Genomic DNA, 10,768 nt, shown 5'->3' with positions numbered 1-10,768 from the left:
ATACTATAAAATTCAGCAAATAAATTGACAGTAAAACTACAGAACTTATATGAACAAAATTACAAACTTTCTCAATAAGGCAGAGAGACTCATCACACAGCATTCCTAAATGAAGAATGAGAAAAGAAACAACAAAAACATAGTATGTAGAAAACATAATAAAATGACTCAAAAAAGTTTATGGTAGCAATAATTTATGAGAAATGTGTTAATTCACCTTTCTAAAGGTAGAGGCACAAATCAGGTTTTTGTAAAAAATTTAAATAGATCGTGTTTTTAAGAGAGCTTTAAAACAAATTGATACAGGAATGTTGCAAATAAAGAAACTTTAAAAGATACCCTAATAATGATAACAAAAAATGATCTAAGGATGTAGAAATAGTAGTCAGACAAAACAGACCTCGAGGACATTATAGTATGGACTAGTTAGCTTTTTTTAAAATTACAAATCCACCTAGAAGATTCAATAGTCATCTATTTTTTAACGTACCTATCACTGTAGTTTTGAAATATATATACATCAAAATTTATTAGAGTTCCCAGCAGAACTTGAAAAAGCTACAGTGAACAAAAATCACACAGACCTCAGATTCTAGAAGATCAATTTTTTATCAAGAAAATTTAGAGATTTTAATACCACAGTTAACAACTTTGATCTAAGAGATAAATATTGAACTCTGTACCCAATAAACAGAGAATGCATATTATTTTCAAAAACATGGAACATTCATAAAAATGGACTATGTATTGAGTCACAAAGAAACTCTCAATAAATTCCAAAAAGATGAAAGTACACCCCACAATGGAAAGAACTAGAAGTTAAACAACTAATAGACAACACCATTACAAGAAAGAAAGAAGAAAGAAAAGAAAGAAAGAAAGAAAGAAAAGAAAGAAAGAAAGAAAGAAAAGAAAGAAAGAAAGAAAGAAAGAAAGAAAGAAAGAAAGAAAGAAGAAAGAAAGAAGAAAGAAAACGAATGTAGAAATTTAAAAATAAACTTCTATGTAATTCCTGGATAAAGAGGAAATCAAAACTTAAATTACAAATGATTTAGAAATAAAAGTAATCTAAGCTCTAAATACCAATATAAATATACATATGAATATATATTCATATGTTTTAAGAAATAAAACTAAGCTTTCAGCTCAAGAAATTAGAATAAAATAACACACAAAGTTAAGAGAAAGAAATAATGCAGACAAAAGCAGAAATTAATTAAAATTAAGGAGAGTTGATCAAGAAAACAAAGAGGTTAAAAAAAAAAAAGGAAAAGAAAACAAAGAGTTGACCCTGGAAAAAGCTTAAAACAGATTTCAAGAGAGGCCTCTCTTGCCAATGCATCTACAGGAAGAAGTACCTTCACGTCCCTCTCTATCCCCCTTCCCATGCTTTATTATTCTTCTGTGCATTTGTTGTATACATATTAGTGTGCAATGAAGAATTAACCTCACCTAAAAGGAGGTTTGATTTTGCCCTTCGCTACAGGGAGGTGAACTGCAGGGCCCTGGAATGTCATAATAAGAATGTCGTTGTCTGGAGGTTTGGGGCACTGGAATGTGTAAAAACGTGATTTACACAGGGGACTTTGGGCTATGCCGCATCTGTTCCAACTTCTGGAGGGATAGAAGATTAAAGATAGTAGCCCAACCTCAGGAGGGTTAGAGCCTAAAAGACAACAGGGCAAGCTGCATATGTGATTGAGCCCAGTAAAATCTCTGGATCCCAGAGGCTCAAGTGAGTCTCCTAGGTTGCCAATACTCTCTGCAAACTGTCACACATTGTGGTCAGGAGGAGGTAATGCCACCATGACTCCATGAAGAGAGGACAACCAAAAGTTTGTACCCCTCTAAGAATCTTCCCTATGTGTCTCTTCCTCTGGTTGGTTCTAATTTGTATCTTTTCCCCTGTAGCAAACTGAATCCAGTAGTACAATTGCTTTTAGCAAATTCTGTGAGACCTTCTAGTGAATTATCAAATCTGAAGGTGGTTTTGTGAATACCCTAAATTTATAATTGGTGTCAGAAGTGAGAGCAGTCTTGTGGGAACTGTTCCCTCAGACCTTGGATTTTAGCTAACTCTGGGTAATTGGGTTATTGTCTTCCTCCTGCCCCATACCCCAAAGAGGTTGTCAGCTTCAAAAGGTTTGGTTCACTGTTGTATACCTAAAGCATATAACTGTATCTTACACATAGAAACAGCATAATAAATATTTATTGAACTGATTAATTAATCCAAGAAGATAAAACAGTTCACCTTCAAGGGACAAAAATTGCATTGACTTTTGCAACAATAAACACTGGAAGACAATAAAACGCTATTTACTAGCTTTCAGGGGGAAAAAATTGTTATCCAAGATTCCTACTCCATCAATTTCTTGCTCCTATGTGAGGATGCAAAAAAAAATCATATTCAAATATGCAAGATTGCAGAATAATCATAATTAACTACTTTTTCTGGATAAAGAAGAAGTCACTTTCAAAGACATTTGCCAAAACACTAGAGGATGAGCCAAACACAAAGAAAAGAAAAAATAATAATAGCTAATAGTGCTTGCTATATGCTAGGCACTCTCCTGGGTGCTTATAATAATTCAATGAGCCTTTTTGTGCAAACCAATGAGGTAGCTACTACTATTATTCCCCATTTCCAGTGAGGAGGATGAAACATAGAAAGGCTACTCAAAATCATACAGTCAATAAGAAGTGGTACCAGGATTTGAACTGCAGCATTCTGGATTTGAGTTTCAAACTTACAGACCTTATACCTTACTGCCTTTTTTTTTTTTTTTAAGATTTTGTGTATTTATTCATGAGAGACACAGAGAGAGAGAGAGAGAGGCAGAGGCAAGGGAGAGAGAGTAGCGGGCTCCATGGGGGGAGCCTGACATCGGACTTGATCCCGAGACTTCGGGATCAGACCCTGGGCTGAAGGTGGCACTAAACCGCTGAGCCACCCAGGGCTGCCCATCCTTCCTGCCTTTAATAAACCTGTAAACATAATCACGAAAGTTAATTGATGAATCTGAATATTTACTTCACTTATTGCAAAGCTAAACACTAAAAAAAGAGGTTTTGTTTCAAATGGTACAATTATTTGAATGTACAGAACACAATGCAGAGTCCCAGGGAAAATAAATGAAGATTAAAAAGTGGAGAACACATCTTTAAAACAAAGATGGCTGGCTCGGTCAGAGCAGTGTGTGACTCTTGATCTTGAGGCCATGAGCTCAAGTCCCATGTTATGGGTAGAGATTACCTAAATAAATAAATAAACAAAAAATTAAAAAAAAAAGAATTCTCTTTTTAAAAAGCTTTGATGTAATCTCTCATAAAGGATTTAAAAGAATGTCTAGCTATGATTCAAAACATACTGGGACTTTGTCAAAATAAAAAGCGTCTGCACAGTAAAGGAAACAATCAACAAAACTAAAAAGCAACCTTCAGAATGGGAGAAGATATTTACAGATGACACATCTGATAAAGAGTTAGTATCCAAAATCTATCAAGAACTTATAAAACTCAACATTCAAAAAATGAATAGTCCAATTAAAAATGAGAAGACACGAATAGACAATTTTTTCCAAAGAAGACACACAGATGGCCAACAGACACATGAAAAGATGTTCATCATCACTCATCCTCAGGGAAATGCAAATCAAAACGACAATGAGATATCACTTCACACCTGTCAAGATGGCTAAAATCAACAATACAAGAAACAAAAGGTGTTGGTGAGAAGGGGGAGAAAGGGAATCCCTCTTACACTCTTGGTAGGAATGCAAACTGGTACAGCCACTCTGGAAAACAGTATTGAAGTTCCTCAAAAAAGTTAAAAATAGAACTACCCTAGGATCTAGCAATTGTACTATTAGGTATTTACCCAAAGAATACACAAACACTAATTCAAAGGGATACATGCATCCCAATGTTTATAGAAGCATTATTTACAATAACCAAGATACGGAAGCAGCCCAAGTGTCCACTGACTGATGAAAGGATAAAGATGTGCCATATATATATATATATATATATATATATATATATATATATATAATATTATTCAGACATAAAAAAATAGAATAAGGGATCCCTGGGTGGCACAGTGGTTTGGCGCCTGCCTTTGGCCCAGGACGCGATCCTGGAGACCTGGGATCGAATCCCATGTCGGGCTCCCAGGGCATGGAGCCTGCTTCTCCCTCTGCCTGTGTCTCTGCCTCTCTCTCTCTCTCTCTCCCTGTGTGATTATCATAAATAAATAAAAATTTAAAAAAGAGAATAAAATCTTGCCATGTGTAATGACATAGATGGCGTTAGAGAGTATTATACTAAGCAAAATAAGTCAGTCAGAGAAAGACAAATACCAAGGATTTCACTCATATGTGGAACTTAAGAAACAAAACAAACAGCCAAAGGGGAAGAGAGAGAGAGACAGAGAGAGAGAGAGAGAGAGAGGCAAACCAAAACACAGACTCTTGTAGCACCTGGGTGGTACAGTCAGTTAAAGTATCTGACTCTTGGTTTCAGTTCAGTTCGTGATCTCAGTATCATGGGATCGATCAAGCCCTGAGTTGGGCTGCATGCTCAGCATGGAGTCGGCCTCAGATTCTCTCTCCTTCTCCCTCTGCTTCTCCCACTCATGCTCTCTCTAAAATAAATAAACCTAAAAATACAAAAAAAAAAAAAAAGAACTCTTAGCTATAGAGAACAAACTGATGGTTCCCAGAGGGGGATGGGTAAAATAGGTGAAGGAGGTTAAGAGTACACTTATTGTGATGAGCACTGAGTAATGTATAGAGTTGTTGAATCACTAGATTGTACACCTGAAACTAATTTAACACTGCGTGTTAGTTATACTGGAATTTAAATAAATAAACAACTTAATCATGATGAACACCAGGTGATTAAAGGTGATTAAAATAAACCTTAAAAAAAGAAATAGAAGAAAAATGGAAGTAGATATTTCGGAGAAACAAAAATAAGCACCATCATGAGTCAAAATTCAATAATGACAAAACATTAGCTAAATAGAATCAGATATGAGGCATCGAATTCAAACTTATTTGGGAAGCAGGTAAAGCTTTCTTAAAAAGTTATGATATGGGTAGCCTGGGTGGCTCAGCGGTTTAGCGCTGCTTCAGCCCAGGGTGTGATCCTGGAGACCTGGGATTGAGTCCCTCGTCAAGCTCCCTGCATGGAATGGAGCCTGCTTTTCCCTCTGACTGTGTCTGTGCTTCTCTCTCTCTCTCTGTGTGTGTGTGTGTGTGTGTGTGTGTTTGTGTGTGTGTGTGTGTGTGTCATGAATAAATAAATCTTTAAAAAAAAAGTTATGATACTTGTTTCCTGCTTGCTCATCACCCCAATTCATTCTCCATCCTTCACTGTGCCCAATGAGTGTCTCCATTAATTGAAATTTAATTCATTGCTTTTAAGCCATTTTAAACTCTTTTCACAAATATAATTGCTATCAGGACACATATATACACCCACATACACTCTTCCCAAAAACTGAAAAATTTTCACGAAGCAATACATAACCTTACCATGTATGAATCTCTCTGATGCATTCTATGATAATTTGTCTTATCTCTTTCTTTTTTTCTTTTAAATGTGGCTTACAATCAACTAAATTGATTTCATGACTTACCATTGGACTAAACCTGTAGTTTGTAAAACATTGGTTTAAAGGAGGAACAAGCCAGTATGCACAGGAAAAGATACTCAAAATTGCTAGATAGCAGGAAAGTACAAATTAAAACTATGAGATACAACTACATAAATATTCAAGTCTAACAAAAAAACAAAAAACCAAAGCAAAACAGAAACAAAGTCCTTATACACACAATCACGTGAGAAAAATCCCAAAAACATGTTAAGCAGAACAAGTCAGACACAAAAGGGTATATACCTTGTGATTCCATTTATAAAAAGTTCAAGATCCAGGAAAAAATGATCTATAGTAATAAAAATCAGTACCAAGGTAGGGGTTGGGAATTGACTGGAATGACACATGAAAAAATTTTCTGAGATAATGGCATTATCTATATTGATCTAGATGATGGTTATGTGAATAATTTATCAAAATTCACTAGTCTGTATGCTTAAGATTTCTATATTTGACTATATATCAATAAATAAATATTGGGATTTTTACAGGCTGAGACTTAGCCATCAAAGAGAAGGTGGAGAAAGAAGACTCCAGGCAGAAGGGACAACATAACAAAGGCAAGAAGGAGGAAGTACAAGGCTGTGACCTGCATCCAGAGAGGTAAAGGGGACTCACGTGCCACATTGGGTTTGGACATTATTATAAGTGCAGCAGAACCCCTCTGCTGGGCTAGAAGAATGACATTAATAATATTGCCAGATTTTCATATTGGTAAGTCAATCTGGTAACAATGTGGGAGACTGAGATAGGCCATTGGGAAGTCAACTGAGTGTCTTAAATATGCATCTGTGAGGAGGTAGGGAGTGTGGGTTTAGGGAAAGATGGGTTGCAAAATGAATGAATGAAGCAATCAATCAGTGTACATTGGCAGAGAAATCTGGATAAAGTTTTAATAATCAGAATCTGTAGGTGGTAAGATAGTGGGTGACTTGCACGTCCTTTTTGGGTTCTTTGCTGCACTGCTTGAATTTTTCCTACAACGAACATTAGATTGTCCTTTCATATACAATAACACTACTTTCAAAAGATAATAGAAATTTACATGTAATAAACCTTGAAAGTAAATACATTCTCTGACGCAGGTGTACAATAACTAAACCTTAGCACGTGTCTTCAGTTTACATAAAGAGCCAGAATGAGTATGTCCTAACATCAGTTTTGAACACTGTAAATCACCCCTTTTCAGATTATGACTAGGCTGGATGCCCTTTATTGACAAATTAAGCCTAAGCCAGCCTGTGGAGTAGGTAGGTATATATGTGTTATGTACGTAAATTTCTGTGTGTGTGTGCAAATCTGCATCAGGACTTGGCAGGTGCCTTCCACACCAGTGCTACAAGACTCCTTGCTAAAGAACCCTGCCTTTTAATGAGTTTACCATTAAAAAAAAATTGGGGACACTGCCTAGCTCCACAGTGTTAAATGAAAATAACATTCAGAGTTGAATTAATCTGATTGCATGGGATCTATTTTCCCCCTTGCTGCAAATCAGAAGAGTTTTTCAGCTAACAAGAATGGGTGCCCTACTTGAACGGGCAGCGGGCGCTGCTGCTAGTCAGAGCAGCACTTAGCGTGGCATTGCCATCATAACATCCCCAGGTTCACGGCAATGAAACTCCGGGAGTGGCAAAGTCAAATCAGTTCAATTGTCTGATTGTTCATACTCATAAAGTGGGGAAGCTGGCAGGGGTCCGGCATAAAACTTGGGAGTTCGGCAGCGGAGCTCCTTTAAGGTAATTCATTGCCCTCTGCAGTAGCTTAAATCAGAAGGGCCAGCACGGTCACAGTAAATGCAGCTCCCCACACTGCTGGAGAGCAATATCGCAGATAGCCGGCTGCTATGCCAGATGTCAAAGGTGCACTAAAAGCACTTGTTTTTGATCTACCCCATTCCCGAGAAGTACAATGGATGGGCCTTTAAGTACTGCCATAAAAAAAGATTGTGATTAATGAAGCAGCACAACTTAATAAACCAAGCTGACTCCCGCTTCTTTCTCCTAGGCATTTTCACTGTCCACAAAGCAGTTCTTTTACTTAGCAGCAGGGACATGTAAAATGTTAATCATCAATCTGTGGGCCATTAAAGAAGTTGCTTTCCCTTTCTCAACTTGAAACCAAGGGGGAAAGATAATAGGTTTGGTTAACAGAGCTGTTCACATAATGGAGATGTGCGGAGGAAAGCTTTGATAGAGTCAGCGTGGGAGCCCTGAGCGCTAATCCATCCTGCTCTTGGGACCACGAGTTCAAGTCCTTGCTGGGGCTGGAAGGTTCAGTTATGGAGGCTGGGGTGAGTGTCTTGATCTGGCTGGATGTGCGGGAGGTAACCGTACCTCAGTGAGGCCAAAAATAAGATGAGAAGGCGGGGGTGTTCTCTGTGTCAGAAGAGAGGGACCAGAGCTGTTGGTATTGTTGACTTATCTGGCCCCCTTCCTTCCAGAAAAGAGGGTCAAAGTAGCCTTCCCAGACGGCATGTGTCTGTCTGTGAAGGGGATGCCTGAGCAGTAGAATCCTCCCTTGCCCAGAGGCCAGCGGAGTTTTCGGCTAATTCTCCAAAATCTAATGAAATACTTCCTCTGCAGAAGTCAAAGGTATGTCAGAGATACACAACTTAAAATTTTACTCTTGACATAAGAACTGCTTTCAACTGGGGCAGGACAAGAGACACAAGGCCCAGGCACAAGGTGTTTGATACAGTCAATCAGTCTATACTAGGAGAAAAAGTCAGTTTATACTGGTAGGAAAAGAGAAACTACTGGAAAGCAGTGCCAGATTAGGGCATTTTGAAATGGCTACAGTTTGGAAAGTTTATGCTAAAGCTAAGAAAAGTTCCCTGCATCTCTTTTTAATCCTTTTGGGAAACTCCTGGTCTCGTCTTGCCTTGGCAGAGAAAGCTTAAACCAGACTGTGACCAGAGCATGTATCAGGAGAGGCCTCCCACTCCTCCTAGAGTACGTGTAGCCGATGGCCTCAATGAAGAGGACCCATGGTCCCTGGCATTTTAAGAAACCCCATCTGGTCAACTGCAATGTTATTTCCCTGCCAGAGGTTTTAATCTTCAGTTTCCATGCTTTCTCTAAAAATGGAATGGGGCAAAGCCAGTTTCTATTGTTTAAAGTCACAGGTATCTACAGGTTTTTATGTTTTTCTCAGGAAGCTTCTCCTGAGTCCCCAAGTTAGGAGGTACAATGAAATCGGTCTCTTACTAAACCAGTTGTTCCTCTTAGTCTGAGGAATACCAACCAGGCTCAAATATGCAACACCCAACTTCTCAGACCAGGACACACAGGTCACGAAAGACATGCCAACAATCTTGCAAAGCAGACTATGGCCAAGAAATCTTTGGCAGTCTATGCTGGGGCCATGATATTCATTGTTTTTGAGTCTTTTTGCTTTTAAAGATTTATTTATTTATTTGGGAGAGAGAGAAAGCAGGAGCAGGAGGGGCAGGAGAGGGAGAGAGAATCTCAAGCAGACTCTGGGCTGAATTTAGAGCTGGACTTGGGGACCCATCCTCTGACCATGAAATTACTACCTGAGTCAAAACCAACTCCAACACTCAACTGAGTGCACCACCCAGTCGCCCTGATGTTTCTTATGAGATTTCTTGGAGCAAGGGAATGAATTAATGGGACAGTGATGCTGAGTCAATAAGAGTGGGCTTCCTTTCCCCCGTCCCTGCATAGCTCACTTAAATTATTGTATAGTTGTCAAGGAACAGATCTTGATCAAATGAGTCTGGACACTTTCTTCAAAACCTTTCATTTGTCAAGGTGACCGTGTCATTCTCCCACCCTCAACCTCCAATCTCTCCACCCCCCAAAAAAAACACAGCAATTGGTCCAAAACACTGATGTTCCTGCTCCCTGGCATGCTCTCTGTTGAACATGCTCTTCCCCAGTCTTCTCATTCCCTAGGACTCAGGACAAGTTTGGGCCCCTCCAGGAAGTCTCCCCATGCCACGCTCTTGCATGTACCTGCTCGCTCTCTCTCCCCTGTGCTGTAACAACTGATTTGGGTCTTTGTGTCCCTCTAGAACACACCTAGTATAGTACCTTGTATACAGTAAAACCTGTCCTTGTTGGCTGTTCCAGACTTCCTGTACGGGGCAGCTACAGAGAGGGAACAATCTGATTGAAAGAGCAGACTAAGGATCTTTTCTTGCTTGTCCTTTGAGGACATTGTTTTCATACAGTTTTATGTTGTAGATCAATAGAATAGCAGTATTTTCCAAAAAATGGATTTGACATAAGATTAGGAAAACTTCTATAAGCCATGTATAACGTTGTTAATGGTGATATGAAGTGAATTTGGAAGGGGTTGATGGTGTGAACAGTTAAAGCCCTTCCCAAAAAACCCCTAGAGCCATCTCCATTGGTTGTAACTGCTCACCAAACTGAGAGTTGCTTATGGGCAGAGTCTACATTATTCTCAGTGTTGTACTACTAAGGCCAAACAGTTTATACTCAGTGGTTAGTTACTTGATTCATTAACCCAGTATCGACTGTGTTGAGAGCAGTTCCTTATTTCTCCAGCCTGCGTGGTAAAACTTAATTCCTTATAATTACATGAAAGGCTTTTAACAAATTTCCCCCGCTCTTCTCACATTTTTGTCTTGCCACCTTCCATCTTATTCCATAATGTGCTCTAGGAATAACCACCCATGGACTCATCAGTCCCCAACCATCTCTGCTGGCTACCATTCCCTTCTCCAGGTAAATTCTTATCATTTTCTGTGAAGCTTTCCCTTCCTTCTCGACGGAGGAAGCCTTTCCTTCACTTGACTCCCAAGAGCATTTTGCAAATGTCTCAATTGTGGCTTGTGGTACAGGAAGGTTTCTAAACACTTCTGTCTTACCATGGACCTGTGAGCACCCACCTTGGTGATCTTGGCATAGTGGCTGGCAAATGCTAGACACTTAATGAATCTTAGTTAAATCAATGAATTAACGACTCAACCAATAAAGTAATTGAGGAGCCACTGGGGGCGGGGGTTACAAAAAGATCACATCTAGTCTAGTCTACATGCGCTCTATCATCCATTGTCCTTGGGCAGCTTAAAAAAGAGACAATAAATTTTCACAAAATTACTCTAGAAATGGCTTT

The sequence above is a fragment of the Vulpes lagopus genome, chromosome 2, assembly GCF_018345385.1.
Source record: "Vulpes lagopus strain Blue_001 chromosome 2, ASM1834538v1, whole genome shotgun sequence".
Lineage (NCBI taxonomy): Eukaryota > Metazoa > Chordata > Mammalia > Carnivora > Canidae > Vulpes > Vulpes lagopus.
This window is presented reverse-complemented; position numbering follows the sequence as displayed.